The sequence below is a fragment of the Cupressus sempervirens genome, chromosome 5 (genome assembly GCF_028749045.1).
Source record: "Cupressus sempervirens isolate cs-2001-9-10 chromosome 5, ASM2874904v1, whole genome shotgun sequence".
NCBI lineage: Eukaryota > Viridiplantae > Streptophyta > Pinopsida > Cupressales > Cupressaceae > Cupressus > Cupressus sempervirens.
Window position 1 is genome coordinate 796,982,572 of NC_143122.1, and position 17,460 is coordinate 797,000,031.

The window sequence follows — 17,460 nt, forward strand, 5'->3', positions numbered from 1 at the left end:
TTTAGTATAAAATTATGAATTAGCTATGATTGAAAATTAATAGGTGTTTATTTGTGCCCCTATTTACTAAATTATCAGCTTCAACATTACCTTCTCTAAATATATGAGAGAATCTAATTTCTTCAAATTATTCTTTTAGTTTCAATGTTGCTTCCAACTGAGAGTGTAATATCTAGTTTGGAGTTGCCCCTTTTTTGAGTGCATTTAATACAATTTGGGAGTCACCTTCGATTATTATTTTATTGATTTCTAGATTGATACAAATTTTTAGACCTTCTTCCAGTACTTCAAGTTCTGCCATGTTATTTGAAGCAATTCCCAGAGGTTTTTCTCTTTTTGCTAGCCAGTTCCCTTATTCTTCTCTAATTATACACCTTATTCCTTCCTTGTCAGGATTTCCTCTAGAAGCCCCATCAAGATTCAATTTCTTCCAATCTTTCAGTGGTGGTTGCCATTTGCATACTTTTATAGTTGTGTTGTTGTTCTTCTTATATATGAGGGGTGGATTGATTAGGAGTTTCCATTAGTTTTTAATTTCTGCATCTCATTCTTAAAATGATCCTTCTTCTATCATCTTTTTCCTTATGTCACTATTTATTACCTCCACTATAGTAGCCTCAATTGTCTTGCAGAGTGATAGAAAGTTTAGCTCTTTTTCTTTTAAGATTTGTCTATTTCTCTCTTTACAAATTTTCCATACTAGTATTGCTAAGGTGAAGTTCCAGAGTTTTCCATAAACTTTCTTTTCTAAGGTTTTTGGCCATCCTATTAAGTGGTCATGCCATTTTTCTAGAAGAGGGGCTGTCCAATTGAGTTTTGAAATGAGCCATAACCCACATTCCTTCATAAATTTGCATTGATATAGCAGATGTTCTATTGTTTCAGAATCTTCTTTGTAGAGAATACATCTTGAGGGGCCTTCAACTCCCATTTTTCTAATTCGCAGTAAGGATTCTATTTTGGGTAGCTGTCATAGGAAGATGCTAGCTTTGCGAAGCCTTGCTCGATCCCAACATAGTTTCATTGGGATATTTAATGATTCCCATATTTTTAAGTTTGTTATTTTTTTATATCCTTCTTTTACTTTATAATTTTTGTCTTTAGAGAATTCCTAGATGAGTTTATCTTCCCTATTTTTAACTATGATCAGCTAATCTTTCAAAATGTTTTTTAGGGTTTCTTGATCTATCTGATTTAGGCCACAATTGACTAAGGATTTCCACTACTAGGAGGTTTCAATGATGCTTTGGGTTTCTTTGATATAATCTTTGACTTTATTGCCCCATATAGTTTTAAAGTGAATTTTAGTGTTAAGGTTTACAACAGAGGGCTCAAGGGGGGGTACCCATTCCAAGAATCTTCCTAAAATAAAGCTTTATCACCTATTCCAATATCCCATGTCGTATATTTATTTATGATGGGATGACACTTCATTATGAAATTCCATGCTATCAAACCTGTGGGAGCATTCCTAGTTCTAAATAATAAAGTATTGTCAGTTGCATTAAGATATTTATTATATAGAATTCTGGCCCATTTGCTATCTCTGTCTTGATACATTCTCCATACCTTTTTTGCTCGTAATGCTTCATTTTTCCATTCTAGGTTTTTAATGCCTAATCCTCCTACTTCTTAGGCCTACATATTTTTTCCTAGCTAATCAATGCTACCTTCCTTTTATCTTTTAGGTCATTCCAAAAAGAGTCTTTTAATTTCTTTTCAATTTTTAAATTTATGTTTTTAGGTGGTTGTAAGCATGAGAGTTGATAAATAGGTATAGCTGATAATACGAGTATGATTTTTGTTGTTTTCCTGGCTTAGTCAGCCATTTCCCTTTCCATGCTTTTGTCTAGTTATCTATTTTTTCCAAGGTTGGTTTCCATCCTTGGTTGTTTTTGTTGCCTTTATTTAAATAAATTCCTAGATATTTGAAAGGGAAGATACCCTTTTTAAATCCTAGTTTGCTACATATATAGTCTTCTCTGTCTACTGGAGTATTTAAGAATTTTTTTTTTGATTTTTCTGCATAGATTTGATTGCTCTTCCAAAGGATTCTACCAAGATGATAAAGAGGAAAGGGGAAATAGGATCACCTTGTCTAAGCCCCCTCAATATACTAAAGAAACCTTCTAGGGTACCATTGATGAGAAGTGAGATTTTTGAAGCGGAGATGCATTGAAAGATGATGTTAATCCATTATTTCATAAAAATGAAAGCTTCGAGAGTTTTGCAAAGGAATCTCCAATCTAATTTGTCACATTCTTTTTGAATATCTAATTTTAGTAACATACATGCTTCATTATTTTTTGTTGCTGAATGAATCATTTCTTGGATGATTGAAATACCATCTAGGATAGAGCTCCTAGGAACAAATCCTATTTCTTCTTCTGATATTAATTTAGGAAGGAGTTTTTTGAGATGATTTTCTAGTGTTTTTAAGAAGACTTTTTAGATTGTATTGCATAGAGCATTAGGTCTGAAGTCTCCTAGTTCACCACACTTATTTTTCTTGGGTATGAGAGTCAAGAAGGTGTAGTTGATTTCTGCTAATAGAGTTTCTTCATTCCTAGATGCTTCCAATGCTCTCCATAAATCTTCTCCTATCATCTCCCAACATTTTTGGAAAAAGAAATCTTGAAATCCATTTGGTCCAAGTGATTTATCATGATTTATATCAAAAAGATTTGTTTTGATTTCTTGCACAAGGTAAATGGTTTATTAAGGATTGCATTGTCATTAGGTGAAATTACCTTAGGTATAGTTTTCAGCATTTCTTCTTGTTCTGTCTTATTAGAAGAATCATATTTATTAAGGATATTTTTAAAGTATTCCACAAATATTTTTGCTATATTATCTAGATTTTTTGTTGATTCACCTTGCATATTTTTTGATTTTTGATATATTGTTAAGATTTCTATGAAGGAGGGTGTTGTTGTGAAAAAATTTCATGTTGTGATCTCCTTCTACCAGCTATTTTTCTCTGGATTTTTATTTCCAGTATACCTATTCTTGAGCTAATATTTATTCTTGTTTTAGTAGATATTCTTTTTTTAGTTGGTAGGTTTCATTATTCATTCCTTTTCTGATAACTTCTTTGTTTAGTTTTTCTAGTTTCTCTTCTATGTCTAACTTTTCTTTAAATATATTTTTTAATTGTGAATTATTCCATTTTAGTATCTTTTCTTTTGTGCTTTTTAGTTTGGATACAAAGAAAAACATCTTAGATCCCTAAAATTGTTCTTCTTGCCACAATTTCAGAATATTGTTCATAAAGTTTTTGTCCATAAACCACATCTTTTCACATTTGAAAGGATTCCTGCTAGGCTTAGTCTGTTCCATGATTTCCATTTTAACCAGAAAGTGATAAGTTCCTACCATAGGTAGAATTTTTGCCTTGATTTCTCTATTCAAGTTCCTTAATTCTCGCTTAAAGAAAAATCTATCCAATTTTTAGTACTGGAAACTCTGCTTCCCATCTAGTTTGTGTAGGAGGTTATGCCTTCTATATTAACTTTTTGTGAGTTCCATGTGATACCCAGTCCTCTTGAGGCTCCTGCTGATGGTTTGAATTCTGATTTCCAATTTCCTAATCTCTGGCCTAACTTTAGAACTTCTTCTTTACTTGATTTAGTTTCTTAGATTAATAGAATCTTTGTATCAAATAGTGTTAGATTACGCTTTAATAAGCATTTTTTTCTAAGGGTGTTTATGATTCTAGCATTCCATGTAGTGATTTTCATTGTTCCTTTGGAAGGTTATTCCCCTTCCCACCTTGTAGAATATCTATGATCCTAGTTTGTTCCTTTGCTTGTCCTGCTGCCTCCCTTAATTCTTTTAATGATTTTCGTCCTTGTTTCTATTTTAGTTTAGCATAATTTAGAGTCTTTAATCCTTACTAATTCATAGATAAACCCAAATTTTCCAAATTTGTTTGATTATTTACTTTTTCTACAATTTTAGATACTACTGTCCTTGATTAAATGGTTATTCATTTGGTAGTTTTCTTCTTTTGTAGGACTATACTCCTTAGGATCATATCCCTGTGCTATAAACTATAATTTATGTTCTTTCCTTTTGAAGACATTATACTATTCTTTTCTTCTTCCTCGATTAACAACAAGTCCTTTTTTATATCTTCATAAGTATAGTTGTCTCCACTTAGATTTAACACTCGCTGCATAAGATCCTCTTTTTCTGATTCCCTGCTGTTGTCTAGATTCTCATAATCTAGATCAATTCTTCAGATAAAAGTTATTCATTCTCAGCCTCATTTAACACTACCATTTCCTGATCTTCTATATTTTCCATATCATTATTTAAATTTTTTTCAAGATCACGAGTTAATAATCCTTTTGCCTCACTCTGTCCATTATCCTTTGCCTTATGTTCACATTGGTTACTAAAGAATTTATCCTCACAAAAGGAGTTTGTCCAAATTTAGTGAACATGTTTATTGCCTTGATATTAGAGATTTTGTGGTCCTTCATAGATTCTTCTAGCTATTTTTGCAGGATCTTCATGTTTCCTTCCATAAATTTGGTCTTTTCATTATTCTGGGTTCTAGCAGAGAATAATAAGATATTTTCAATCTCTTCTATGCTATTAGTTTTGATGCCAGAGGATTTTGTACCCGGGCTCCTAAGCTTAGCATCTAAAAATGTCTTTTCTTTTTTGAGGCCTTTTGGATTCTTACACTTTTTTACTGCTAATTACTGAATTCTATCTTCTTGTGTTGGCCATAGCTTGGTTGATTTCATTAAATCCTCCACTAGGGTCTTTGCTAGTTATTTCATCTTTCTTTGGTTGGAATTCCTTATTAGGCCTAATGCCCTTTGATTCCATCAAGACTGCCCTATTAGTGGATCTTATATTCTTATCTGATATAGGGGGATTCTCTAGTTCCATATTTTGAGTTTTAGCCTTTTTATCCTCTTGAGAAAGCTTAAGTTCTATTCCTTGAACTTTCTTGGTGATGCATAGTGAGAAATTGGTATTCTTTGAGAGAGGGATTGTCTTAGTTGACTTCCCTTCTCTTACTTCTCCCAACTCTTTTTCTAAAACTAATTTCACTACTCTATCCTAATGAACCTCTATATTATTTATCTCCATAGTGGATTTCTTTTGATGTAATCTTTGATTTCTAATATTCATCATGGAGAAGGTAGAAGTGAGATCTTTAGTATATTGAATCCTTTTTAAGGTTATTTTCCACTCATCATCTAGTCTGATAATTTATGAGATTTTACCTTCCCATATCTGAAAGTTTAGTTTATAGAGAGATCTGTTGGTAATTACTTTAATGGGATTGATCTCTGAGGCATTTACTTTTCATTTTATTAAAAGTTTAATATTATTACAAAAATTAAAAGAGTCATCTAGACCAATCAAGTCTCCAATTGAAAAACCTATTTTCCAAATAGTTTCTATATGCATTAATTTCAGTGGAGTGGATTGAAGGGTGATCCAAGTGGGATCAAGAAATCTAAATTATCTTCCTTACAATCTAGAAACTACTCAAATAATTTAATTGCATATCCTTTGAAGAAGCAATCATAGACATATAGGAAATATTTTTTTAATAAACTCATCCTTATAGTGAATGTATAACAATTTGTCAGAATGGTGAGAAATATTTACCCATTCTTTGCCAAAAACTTCAAGCCAAGTAATAAGATTGAGCATCTATGATCTATGCCCATTCTAGAATACAAATACACCAACATTTAAGCACTCTTATCATCATTTATCACTATCCTAATTGCTGATAATAATGATTTTTTCTTTAGATTTGGCCAGGATAGGGGTAAAATGAGAAAGGGGCAGAAAAGAAGAAAGGGGATGGAGATTGGTGTTTGAAATCCTTTTGTGTGGTGGAGTATATGTTTTAGGGGTGGAGGGGGGAGGCATGATGCTAGAGTTCTCAATCTTCTAGGGGTGACTCTTGAGGAGGGAGTTAGGATCCGTGAGGGGATCCACTATAAAGCCTATCTGTTGAGCAAACAGGACATTTTTGTTAAAAATTGCATATTTGGTGAGGTTGAGAAAATGAATTTGTCTATCTAGACTATGTGTTGAGAAGATAATCAGGTGGGGATCTCTATTTGCAATCGAAGCTATAGGTGAGTGTTTATTAGAATAGATTTTGGCACAGGAAGGAGGATCTGAAGACACCTAATAAAGGTGCCATTTGGATCGACTGCTAACATTGCCATTTGGTGTCTTCAAAGTTTGACACCCTACTCTTTCTTCATTGTTTAGTAGATTTACTTCTGAGATTGACTTTTCTTTGTAATCATTTTGTTGCTTGTCTTGATGTTCCAATCTACATGTTTCATCTAGGATAGCAAATGGATTTGATGTTTTAATAGCGAAGTTGATTTTTGCTAGATTTTTGGTGGATGATGGGCAGAGATCAAAGTCTTTCCTTGCCCTACCCTATCTATCTCTAGGTTTTCTAGCTATCTGAACTGAAGGGTCTTCAAAATTTGCCATAAACCCTAATTTCTTTGGTTGCCATCTTTGGTTTCTTTGAGACACATCTCTATTTGTGATGGTCAACCTTTTCTATTTTTCACAATTTTCTCTAGTAGTCATGTTTAAATTTGAACAATTTGTTGTTTTATATAATTATTAATTAATTTAATTTAATTAAATGAAATTTAATTTAATTAAATGAAATTTAATTAATTTTAATTTATAAATTAAAGTATTTAATGGATTTTAGATTTATTTTATTAATAATGATATTGAATTTCATAAAATTGAGATTATTTTATTGGAAGATCAATAGTTATTATTTTAATATTTTAAATAAATAATTACCCTTGTATTATTTTAGAAAAATTGACTTAAAATCAAATAGGGGTGATTCTATATTTAGTTCAAATACAAGAATAGGTTAATTTGTAAGGGTAAACTATGAATCTCATCTTCTTGAAACTTACATTGGAACGAAAACTTAAACCTTACTATTAACTCAACAATATGTTTTCAAATCAAACCAAAATATGAAACCTACACTATGTTATCTGTATGTTGTCTATGTTTTGGGTATGGTTTGACTAGAGTGTTGACCAATTTTAGGACATCTACCAGAGGCTTGGGAGTTATGTGTTTATGGTTCTATGATGAATCGGTCCTGATTTTTTTGACTCAACCATGGTAATGTGTTGGTATGCTCTATGATGAGTTGCATTTATTGTTCGTTATTGCTCTGTAGTGTTCTTGTGTGAAGCTGAGGTGAATGTTATGACATATATGACTTAACATTTTTCAGTCTTTGATCATTTATATTTGGATTTCTTTATAATCAATTTGATAGGACTAAGGTGTTTGTATGATTTATTCTTGGTGATGTCATGCTATGACATATTTGACTTAAACATTTTGAGCCTTTGATCAATGTTTTTGGGATGGTTTCCAGATGCTCATAGAGAAGTGATGTGTTAACTTTTGAATTATCATTTGATGCTTTCTAGTCACTTGTATGGGATTGGGGTGATATACTATGATTCTTTGATTTGTACTTTTATGAGCCTAGGGTAGGTAATGTTGTCACATAGGTTTGCACCCTTGTCCAAGGCCTATGCGCGAGGACAACCTAGTGAAACATGGAAATAACCTCCGAGCTGTGGGACTTGAACTGTGAGGTTGAGTCTTCGGAGAAGGCCGGCTTCCTCTTACTATCAGGGTGCACCTAACTACTTCTTGGAAGGAAAAGGGGAAGAAGGAGATGTAGAAAACAACTCTACCCTACCTAAACTACAGAGGTGATGCACCAAATAGAGTGTTCAGACTCATTTCTACCCATATATGCACTACAAAACCAAGATAACATTCAAAAGACATACACATTCAGACTTATGTCGATCAATAACCACATACAGATTAGGAAACCAAATTGAATAACACAAGGAAAGAGTGATTTCACTTATATATTATCCAATAGGCTGAAATTAGATACAGTATGCAAGCCACAAATCTCAACAATACACCAATGAGAGGCAAGATTCATGCACATGCACATTAATGGCTGAAGGAGATGCTACAGAATGTTATACAGGTCAGAGACAAAGGGAATTTTACACTGTAGATCTGCAAGCAGTAGCAAAGAAATCAGAAAGGAGTTGACCTTTAAAATGAAAACAAAACCTACCTTTATAGTTCAGGCATAACTGAGAATTTTTTCTTTGTAATAACTTCTACCCACCATCATAAATTCTCAGCAACAAAAATCCAATCAAAGATCTAATCTAGGCACAAGAATTTGACAATTCCTTGAAAGAATACCTTGAGTAGACAAAAACGGCGTCAGAATATTCCTCTGACATGGGTAGATAGGTCACCATGATAGATTAGAAAGTCCTTTGCACTTATTATTTACTTCTGAGTTGGTGGCAATTGATCATGAAATCAGATTCATGGCAAAATCAATTTCTTCATGTTTCTAGGCTCATGAATCCGTGAGGTCAAAGTAGTTCAAATAGTTCCACATGCTGACTGGGCCACGCGGGCCAATCACATCTTTTTGTTTTGCCACTTGGGGAGTCTTCTTTTGGTGACCTCCTTTTATCGAACTAACTGTGCCACCCTCGAAACTATTAACGTTAACTATGATGATTGCACTGACTGCCAATCGTTAACTGTTAACCTTGGCCAAGCCAACAAGACACGTGTCAGCAAGGCGCTATGTCGCCATAGTATCCGCCGTGCAACTTTCGATGGCGAGATAGCGCCAACCATTGATTTTCCTCAAATCAGATGATCGCGAAGACTCATCGTACTTCACACCTTGCTTTTCTGCTTCTGGCCCACGAAATGTTGTCAGCACACCTGGCATCACTCCTGAGGTTCACGAGATAACACAGACCCACCTGACACGTGTCACTAATGTGCTATGTCACTATGATATTATTCTTGCCAACACATGATAGTGACATAGTGCCCATGATGCCGCAGAAACTTTTCTGACCTACCCCATCCTCCGTCTTGCGAATTGGACCCACTGGACACGCGTCGATAGGGCGCTATATCGCTAACGTATTCACCGTGCAACTTCCAATGGCAAGACAATGCCAACCGATGATTTGCCTTAGATCTGATGATGGAGAACTTGCGGGCCATAAAAAATATTTTATAAGGTTTGATCGCTTAGGCATTAAAATAATATAAACTCTAGGAATTAGCTATTCGATGGGCTGGATGTTTGAAATTTGAATCTTGGCAGGGCAGAAAAATGATACTAGGTAATTTGTATGTTAAGTTGGGAAGTAGCTTGCAATGGGGGCTGAGACCTAAAGTAGCTACCAGGGTAGCCCATTGCACATAGTTTAACAAGTGACAAGATTTCATTACATGGGTTTAAAATGAATTAATATGATATTGGTACTATGAAAAGTCACTAAGGGGCTGAAGGATTAAAAGACTAGTTGGGTAACCTTAGAGTTGTCTTGTTAGTATGCCTTGTCAATACGAAAGGATACTAGTGCCACATTGAGTCTCTAGGGGGCCAAAGGATTAAAAGAATAGTCAAGTAACCCTAGAGTTGGTTTGTGTGATGACACCTTCCCACTAGCAGTAAAGATTTCCTACATTTCTATGTTTCCCTCTGGGTCTAGATGTCGATTTATCTTGGAACCTTTAAGTTAGATTACTTTTAGGGTTTCCTAGACTTAGAGATTAATTTTTATTTTTGGATTGATATCCTATTTGGGACTTGAGGCTATCTCCTTAGCACATTAGGAGTGGGCCTTTTTAGATTACCATGCGGTTGGGTGGTAGTGCTTTTTACTCTTACCATTGAAATTCGTCCATTGTTGCCGTGGCTGGAGTTCTTTGTCTGCATTTCCTTTCATTCTATTCTTGCGTATTATGATGGGTGGTTGTATCTTTATGATGGATGATTTCACTTATTGTATTTTACTGTGTTTCATGGATCTGAAAGAGATAATGCAATCTATTTTTTTATAAATGTATATTCTTTTAGTCTTTCATACCTTGTGACATGTACAGTGGATAATTGAGAATTTGGAATCTTATTTCCAAGTGGCATTCAGAGCAAATGTCTATTATTTAAATGGACTCGGACTTATAATTATTCTTTTATGTGGATGTAGTATTTGTTAAACTTAGTATTAATTAAATTTAAATGTGATTCAACATCTTGGGATCCTTAAGGAATGTAATATATTATGTTTCCTTATGTATGATTGTATGTTATTGCTTCTGCTACTTAATGTTTGATGTGTATGATATTCATTCATTAAAACTTAGAAAGCCTATTTTACGAAAGGCTAATTTACTTAGAGGGGAGGGGTGAATTAGTAATTTCTAAAACTTTTATCTTCAATTACCCAGTTAATCCTTTGCATATATTTTGATCTAATTACATGCATAAGAAAATGAAAACATGAAAGCATACATAACACTTTGACACATAGATTTGGTGACCCAAAAACCTTCCAAATAGAAAGTAAAACTGGGGTGGGGATGATACCCACAAAATTTTGTACTACAATATAAATTTGGCCTATTAAGGCTTACATTGATCACTTCTGATGATCTTCCCTGTTAGGAGCAATAAGAATTACTAGGTCCACCTTGTTAAAGGATTTACAAACATACAATAAAGTATGCACTTGATAAAGAGATTTGCATAAGACTATTAGGTGTAATTTGTTAAAGGATTTGACTGATCCACCTTTTAGGATGAAGGAATAGTTGATCTCTAATATGCAACTTGGTTTGCTGAGTGAGATTCCTTTTTGTGTATAAATCACTTTGTTGTGATAGATATATCTTTGTTGCTCCTTATAATCTTGTAGCCTTTGTAATTCACTCTTTTTTGCTCTTCTCTGATTATATCTGATTATATTGTATTCCTTTTCCATACATTGGATGTGATACAAAACATTGCATATATACCAATCCAATTATTCAATTACAAAGTTGGCCAGATTATTAGTTTACACAAATATTACAAAGTTGGCTCAAATGTAGAAACTTGGGTTCTAAAGACTGACTTGGTGAGGTTCTGATACTTAGCATCCACTATCAATTCTCAGCATCATCATGCACTCGGTAGATGTAGAAGCTCAATCCATATTGATCACTTACAAGTAGTCTTGAACTCAGTCTGCACTGGAGACTTGATGAGTATTTGAACTTAGCATATAAACCGAATCATTTGATTCACACTACATGGCTTTCGTCAATGCTTCCATTTCAAGATTAGTATAAAGTCAATCACTTGGTTAATAGAGAGTAGCTTGGTTAACACTGGACTCACATCACATCAACTACAAACTTGGTAAGAACTGCACAACTCAGTTTGCATTGGTAAACTCGACACATACTCAGATGCTCGGTTTACACTGCTGATCTTCATAGTAGTTTTAACTGCTCGGTACACACTAAAATTTGTCCAAAGGACTTGGTAGCAACTATAGAACTTAGTAAAAACTAAAATTCTTGGTTAACACTGTTAACTATACAGTAAGCTTGGTAGATACTTGCAATCTGAATAAGTGTATGTCACTAATAAAAAACTTGACTGTTATGTCAATAATCTCCCCCTTTAGCATTAGTGACAAAAACACTTATCAGTCAAAACTAAATTCAAAAATTTTCTTGAATACCTCTATTCATCACGTTGTGATTCTAACTTTGTAGAGTATACTGATTTTGAGAATTTTCAAAATTGGTTTTGTAAGACGTATATTTCTACATGGTAAGGCTTCTCTATAGTGTAATATATAGTATGCTATACATCTGAATACATCTCCTTTCTACATACAATATATATATGATGTACACTCTTCTTTCAATCTTTCCCTATTCACATCTTTCTCACATCTTTCTCCCCCATAACTTTTATTTTCTTAACAACTTTTTACTTTTTTTTTTTAACAATACATTTTCTCCCCCTTTACACATCTTTACATATTTCTCCCTCTTTTTGACATTAATGCCAAAGATTTATTCTATATATTTCCATAGTAATTTCAAAATGAGACAAGAACTCTTAATGTACCCTAAGAATAATTTCCAAGGTCTTGTCCCAGTTGTCCTAAAAGACCTTCCATGTGTGTAGTGCAATCTGCACTTTTGTTGACAACTCAATCATATGGTCTGCAATAGAGAAATTATTGTCATGGATGAGGGTTTTTGCATGTGCAATATGCTTTTATAGTGCACCCATGTTGGGAAGACTCATATTCTATATATTTGACAAAGTAGATATGATTCTGGCTTCTTCTCTAATCAATTCTGCCTACATATTTGTGAAAAATTTGATCTTCTTAAAATGGGAAAAGCATGAGCTTGGGTCAAGCTGCAATTGTTGAGCACTTGCCTTGAGATATTCATCAATCTTGGACAATTTGTCCTTTATTTCCTGAGTAAAATTTGAAACATCACATAACTTACCAAAAAGTGATGATACACTTGTACATGAAGTTTTCAGAGAGCCCAAAATGGAAGAGAGTTGTACTTGGTAAATGGAAATCTGTTGAGCTATGTGCTCTAACACTTTATTCTCAAGCTTCTTCTCTACTTTTTGCAATAACTTATCCTATCCATCTAAATCTTCATTATACTTCTGGACTACTTCTGCCAACTGATAAAAAACTAGTTGAGAAAAATCAACCTATATACCTATAGCCTCTAGCAAAATATTCTTGGCATCCTCAATGATTTTGAATCCTTTGTGTCTTTCCTCTCTTAGCCTCTACTACTTGGCTTTAATTTGGAGAAGTTCACCAAAGGTTTGCATATGATCAGGAATTGAATTTTGAAAAATCCCAATTAGGGATCACAATTTCCTCATCGAGGTCTACATCCTCCTCCTTTTCTTTTCCTTTACTCATTTTTTTTTTGCTCGATTGACGCTTGGTCTCAACTATCCTTGTACTTATTGCTTGTGTACTAGGAATGGAAACAATAGTAGAAATAGTAGGGCTTGTTGCAAAAATTGATACTACACTTACTATAGAAATACTACTAGAAATACCTATAGTAACCAAAATTGATGTCTCCAAACTTGTTGTGTCCAAAACTATTAAAGAGATAGAAGCTTGTAGCTTGGTAGATGAAGTACTTGATACTTCATTCAATGATGTGCTGAGCCGAATTGTTGAAAATATTGATTGGATGCTTGTGTTTTTAATGGTAGTCACAATTAATCCTGCTGAGGCTATCTCTGTGCTTGATGTTGTCACTATTTTTCTTGGAGATTGAGGGAGTAAAATCCTACAACAATATTAATTGGGTTAGTTTCCTCAACATCCTGAGTTCCTTCCTTGGTAGCCTCTTTGTCTTGTTCCTCTTCATCATGAATGTTATCAAAATGTGTTGTCTCTACATCATCTTCCTCTTCATCTTTCTCTTCTTTGTCATCATCATCCCCATCATTTACATTAATAGGAAAATCACTTGGTTTGTGAATAACATATACATTCTTCCATTTATTTGTGGCATTCCTCAACATGCTCAATGTCCTTTATCAAAACTAGACAAGTGTTGAATTTCAAAGTTAGTTTTTCTTCATTCTTCTTCATATATTCTTTCACATTCTTGTCAAATAGATTTGGCATAAGTTGCCTTAGGGTTTTCTCATAAATGTATTTTACAGTTTACCTAGAAAATTCCCATCTTGGCTTGATCTTATCCATCATAGCACTTGGGATCTGAAGTGTAAGATGATCAGGTGAGTATTTCCACTTACCCATTTTATCAATCACCAGATCTTCAATCTGCTTCTACTTTTCTTCAGTCTTGATCTCATACTTCAGTGCCTTAAAATTTGTTATGTAGGCCCTAGACTACAAATCTTTTAATCTATCTTGGAAAGTGGGCAGAGGTCTAGTGAAAGTTATGTCTGCTCCTTCCTTATCTTCTTTTTTCCTGGAGGATCTCCTGGTAAACACTGGAGTAAGCTTGGTAACAATTACCTTTCCCTTCAACTTTAGTGGCTATTCCTCCTTTAACTCTTCCTCATCCTCTACTTCTTCATTTTCACCTTTTCCCTCGGTCAGCAAAAGAATGGTACTAGTTTTCAGCTTGGAAATTGTTTTCTTTCCTTTATTTACTGCCCAAGGGAGCTTAATCTCTAGTTCTATCCTAGCCTTGGGTTCATCATACATGCCAAAATAGGCTACCTTAGGATCAACTTGTTCACTTATTAGTGCCTCAATAATATCTTTTGTTTCATCTATGTTGACCTCATATCCTAGAGGTTTCACCCATGCAATTCTAGGCCTGACTGCCTAAATGTATATCGTATCACTATCTACCATAAAACATACATTATCCTTGTAATCCTCAACTAGTTTCTTGGGGATTCAAAATTTGTTATTCATTTTCTCCTTAAATGCATCAAAATAATTGTCCATAATACTGGAGTAGTTTTCCCCCATTTCAAGACTCATTAATTTGATAGAGGACTGGCATATCTTTTCTCCATACAATAGTGCCTTTTGAAGGAAAGAGTTTCTAAACATAAAAGAATAAGCATGTCAAAAGTGAGCCAAACTTACATAGGTTGTTCTTTGATTTTTTGATGCTCTCCATGTTCTTATTGAACTAATTCAATAATAGCTTGATAAGGTCAAGAGAAAGATTATTCTTGACTTCCTTATATACCAAGTCTACAGCTTCACGCGACACACTATTTAACGTACTCAAACTTTAGATCTTGTGGAAAAATGATATGAATACCAAAATTCAATTCCATATTAGTTACACTGCTTATCTTCATGCCTCTACCATCCCACTCTGCTAGGGTTTTCTTCTATAGTTTAGCCCAACCTAGGGTTTTGGTTGTCTTAGCTTTAGCCAACATTGGGACACCAATGATTCTATGAATCATCCTTTTTGTGATCAAAATTGGTTGCCCCAACCATAATAGTCCATTATGCATCCAAATAAGAATAAACCTAATCCATTTCACTTGGAATTCATGGGGTATGTGAGGAATATAGGTTATTCCTTTAGCCTCGAGATGTTGATGCTTGGGTTTCAAAACACCATTCACACACAACTTTTCTAGGGCTTCATCCATTTTCAAAGTACCAATATCTTGAATTGTGCATTTAAAATGAGAATGAATTTCACTAATCATCAGTACCTTTGGAGGGATTTGAGATTGTGCTCCACTTGGATCTAGGTTTTCAATGATGACAGGGTTAGCTTGAAGTCTGGTACTTTCTATTCTACACCATGAACCAACATGTCTTCTCCTCATTTTTCCTTGCACTTGGTAGCTACCATCTTCACTCAGTAGGGTTTGAGAGATTTCAAAAACTTTGATAAGAATTCACTCAAATTGCTTGGATGCTCTTTGAAGATAGCACTGCACAATAGCTCTTGAGATTTTATGGTGAAAATGACTTCGATTTCATTCCTTTTATCAAAATTTTCCATAAATGACTAGTACTAATGGTAGATCAAATTGAAAAATTTTCATCCACTTTGGTTACACTAATTACTTGATAGAGTCTTCCATCATTTCACAACCACATAAAATTTAGTTACTCTCGACCTTGCTCGGTAGAGTCTGTGACCCGACCTCACACGATAAGGAAAGTAACTCAGTAGTAACTAGTACCCTTTTACTTGGTGATCCCTTTGTATCTTGAATACTGATATGGATCTTTTTGTCCTTTCAACTAGAACTGATTTTAATGTCTTCTTTGGTAGCCTGGTTCCAGTTCTCCTTTGAGAAATCAAGTAGAAATGTTGGAGTCATCCAATTCTTGATTGACTTGTTCATCATTGTTTGGATTTGCATTCTTGGTAGACTTTGGAACCCATTGTTGCCTCATATTTTTGCTAATGTTATCAGTCTTTGCCTTCTTCTCATCTGCAATTCTTCTAGTATTTACAGAGTTCCTGGCAAGATGACCAAGTTCTATACAAATGAAACATCTTTTAGTAGTATCTCTTTTCCTCATATGATGTTTTACACAATTCATTCCAATGTGTCCAAATTATCCACAGTAATGACATCTGCACTAGGTGTTGTAGTCCCAAACAAATGTAGCTTTTACAAATGTGTTCAGCTAGATTCAATATCTTGGTTTTGCATTCTGATGACTTGTGTCCATGCTTCTTACATTTGTGACACTTGCCTTCAAATTTTGGTTACTCTTTGCATTCATTAGCCTTATGACCATGCTAATTTCAATTGTAGCACTTCCCATGGCATTTTTATTTTCTATTGCTCCAACATTTATTTGATGTATGACCTATCTTACCATAATGACTACAAGTAGGTCATTGATTCTTTTGAGCTCCTTGCTTGGAAGATTCACCTTTTTCTTTATATCCAATTCTCACTTTACTTTTGTATCTATGATGATTTTGTTCATTCAATTAGTTCATGTTTGCTTGGGATTTCATCATTCTTTCATTGATTTTCCTTTCAGAGTTTAGATTATTGTGCAATCTTTTATTTTTTGACCTTAGATTCAGGATTTCTTCATTTGCATTAGTGAGCTACTTAATGAAGTCAGCTTGTTGAAGGGATAGGTGTTGAATCTCATTGTCTTGTCCTTCTATTTCTTCTATTATCTTGTTTTCCTCTTCCATGACTTCAGATAGCCTTACTGACTAAATTTCTTGTTCTCTTCTTAGTTTTCTCACTTCTTGTAGAAAACCATGCTTTTCCAAGAGTTCTTTGATTGTTTCATTTGCTTCATTTGAGCTGGTTGCTAAATGAAGGTCTTCAATTGTTTCTTCAATTTAGAGATGATCATTCATTTGAATTGCAAGATCTTTTCTTCTTTTTAGGGATTGAGAGAGTTGCTCCTTTTCTTTCTTGAGTTGGGCAATAGCCATTTCCAAATCTAGCTTCTCATTGTCAAGTGCCTTGTCAAGTTTGAATATCTCCATGGCCTTTGATCTTTGCTCAAGCTATTAGACTTTCTCTGAGAACCACAAAGCTTTGATACCAATTTTTGGACATATCATGAAAGGCTAAGTTACTAAGAGGTGAGGGGTGAATCAGTAACTTCTAAAACTTTTATCTTTAATTACCGAATTAATCCTTTGAAAATATTTTGATCTAATTACATGTATATTATAATGTTTAGAGAATGATTAGATGATGCAATTTGATTAGTTGGAATATTTGTTACTTTACTTGTTAGCATTTAGATTTCCTTGTTCTTATGATGTTATTTTGCTTTAGTAGTGACGTCCTTATAAGAGAACTCCGACTATCTAGTTGGCAGTTTTGGATGTTACGTGTGGGGGATGGCTAGGGCCTTTGAGGTCTCATAACACTATTATGGTTGGGAGGAACCACACAATAGTTTGGTTGATTTATTCTACTACAATGTTTCTTCAAGTTCATTTCATTATTGTTTTAGACTAGATGGTTAGTCATTTATCTTCCTTCTTGTTCTTTTTTTTTTGAGTGTCCAAGCCTCGACTTATGGACCTGGTACTCCCCAGTGTGGA